General features: G+C 57.0%; 1 non-coding gene across 1 annotated transcript in view; it reads left to right on the top strand.

The window, feature by feature from the left end:
- The first annotated feature begins 1895 nt into the window (after positions 1-1895).
- The window catches only part of LOC126333848 (small subunit ribosomal RNA), a 1893-nt gene continuing 1288 nt past the window's right edge, over positions 1896-2500 (top strand). Inside the window, exon 1 of the ribosomal RNA XR_007564400.1 lies at positions 1896-2500. This exon is cut by the window's right edge and continues 1288 nt beyond it. This is a non-coding gene — a ribosomal RNA (small subunit ribosomal RNA).

Genomic DNA, 2500 nt, shown 5'->3' with positions numbered 1-2500 from the left:
GTCCCTTAACCTAACCCACGTTGTCCCTTAACCTAACCCACGTTGTCCCTTAACCTAACCCACGTTGTCCCTTAACCTAACCCACGTTGTCCCTTTGCCTAACATAGTTCACTGCTCGGAATCTCTGGTGTCGTTGTTATCCTCATGTAGATGTCTTGCGAGTGTTGCTTACTTTCCACATATTCCCGCTATCCACTGTCAATTGTACTGCAATAGGACTATATCGCCCCCCCCCCCTCTGCCCCTCTCTTTGTGTCTCCGTCCTCTCAAGCTGGTCGGTCTGGCGTTTGAGTGTTAAATGAGCCTCGCAGCTGTTCAGTTGCGTTCAGATGTCGACGCCCTCAGTGTACGTCGTGGTATGGTCTGTGTCCATTGTCCGCTGATGTCGTACGCGTAACCCACACGCTGTACCGATCATCGGTAGTTACGTACAGAGTGAAGTAGTGTGATACGTGTGACCGTACGCTGGCTGTGCCCAACGGTGTCGAATCTCAATTTCCATATGTTGTGCTCGATGCTACTTGTCTCGTCTCCCAATAACAGCTAGGTTGCACTGTGGTACGCCGTAGAGGCGTGTGGGAGGAACGTACGAACGCATTGTATGTCACCCTGGGTCGCTGGGGGTGGTGGTGCGGTGAGTCAGGTCAGGTCAGCGTGAGCCGTGTGATGTAGTGACGCGTGTATTCCGACTTTGTCGTATTGCCTCACACAAAGTGCTACCCTGGTGGACCGCGTTCCATATCTGGGACATGCCGCAGATGCCGGTTGACAGTGGATCGCGGAAGGGACATCGCATACGTGCGCGGGCCACCTTCCACGTGTTCTCTTCTGCACATGTCGCAGTGTGTATGTGGTCTGATGTAGCGTGTCGTGACACATGACATCCTGGCATGCAAGAATTGTTGAATTCGCAAATGTAGGTGGACATCTACGTTTACTGCCCAAGATACGCAAATGAACTGGAAATCCGTTGTTGAGCGGTTGTTCACGCTGGAGGTGAATCTGTGATGGCGACGATCGGTACAGCTATTAACCGGTTGTTTCAGCGGTACCCGCCACATCCACACACGTGACTAGGCCCATGTGGGTATGAAGCGATACGCGGCGGTGGCTTGGTGGGACTGTTCCCGGCCGGTGAAGGGGGGCCGCCCGGCGTGTTGGCCGCGCGCTGCGTGGGCGCACGCGCAACAGGCGGCTGGTGGGGGGCGCCGAGTGGCAGGAGCGCCAGCCGACGGGCTCGGCAGGCGGCGCAGCTACGCTGCGGCGCACCCTGCACGCGGCGCCTGGCGGCCAAAGTTGGTTCAGCCGAGCCCGGTGCGAAGCGTGGTGGACATCTGCAGTGTGCTGGTCTGATTGAGGACTGTGTGCGTTGAGGATGCGCCGCCGCCTGGCACTCGGCGCCGCGACGCCGTCTGCTGCTCGGTCGCCCCAGCGGTTCTCGCAGGTGGTTTGTATCGCAGTTGTGCGGACGTGTTGGCGCGTGCGCTGTGCTGGGAGAGTTCGCTTCTGCACCCAAGTGGGGCTTTGCCCTTGTGTGGCGCTGGCGTTGGAGCTGCCGGTCACCATAGGTGGCGCGTGTTGTCTCCCGCCGGCAATGCCACGACAGCACGCTCCCGGGCCTCTGTCGGCAGCGGCAAGCTCAGTTGGGAGCAAGGGTGTTCGCACTAAAACCGTCTACTCGCCTAACTCCGGGCGATTGCGCCTCTCTCGAAACCGACCAAGTACCTAGGACGGCGCTGCGCGCCGCCGGGACCTGAGAGGGTTTCGAGGTGTATCGTGCAGGGGAGCTCGGCCTCCTCCTGTTTGCAGAATAATTGAGCGGACGCTTGCGTGTTCGCGCGGGCCCCCGGGACACACTCCCGGGCGGCCGGCTGCTCAGCTCTAGTTGACGCAGCTCCCTGGTTGATCCTGCCAGTAGTCATATGCTTGTCTCAAAGATTAAGCCATGCATGTCTCAGTACAAGCCGCATTAAGGTGAAACCGCGAATGGCTCATTAAATCAGTTATGGTTCCTTAGATCGTACCCACGTTACTTGGATAACTGTGGTAATTCTAGAGCTAATACATGCAAACAGAGTCCCGACCAGAGATGGAAGGGACGCTTTTATTAGATCAAAACCAATCGGATTGGCTTGTCTGGTCCGTTTGCCTTGGTGACTCTGAATAACTTTGGGCTGATCGCACGGTCCTCGTACCGGCGACGCATCTTTCAAATGTCTGCCTTATCAACTGTCGATGGTAGGTTCTGCGCCTACCATGGTTGTAACGGGTAACGGGGAATCAGGGTTCGATTCCGGAGAGGGAGCCTGAGAAACGGCTACCACATCCAAGGAAGGCAGCAGGCGCGCAAATTACCCACTCCCGGCACGGGGAGGTAGTGACGAAAAATAACGATACGGGACTCATCCGAGGCCCCGTAATCGGAATGAGTACACTTTAAATCCTTTAACGAGTATCTATTGGAGGGCAAGTCTGGTGCCAGCAGCCGCGGTAATTCCAG

Source organism: Schistocerca gregaria, unplaced genomic scaffold (genome assembly GCF_023897955.1).
Source record: "Schistocerca gregaria isolate iqSchGreg1 unplaced genomic scaffold, iqSchGreg1.2 ptg001646l, whole genome shotgun sequence".
In the NCBI taxonomy this organism is placed as follows: Eukaryota; Metazoa; Arthropoda; class Insecta; order Orthoptera; family Acrididae; genus Schistocerca; species Schistocerca gregaria.
This window is presented reverse-complemented; position numbering and strand designations above follow the sequence as displayed.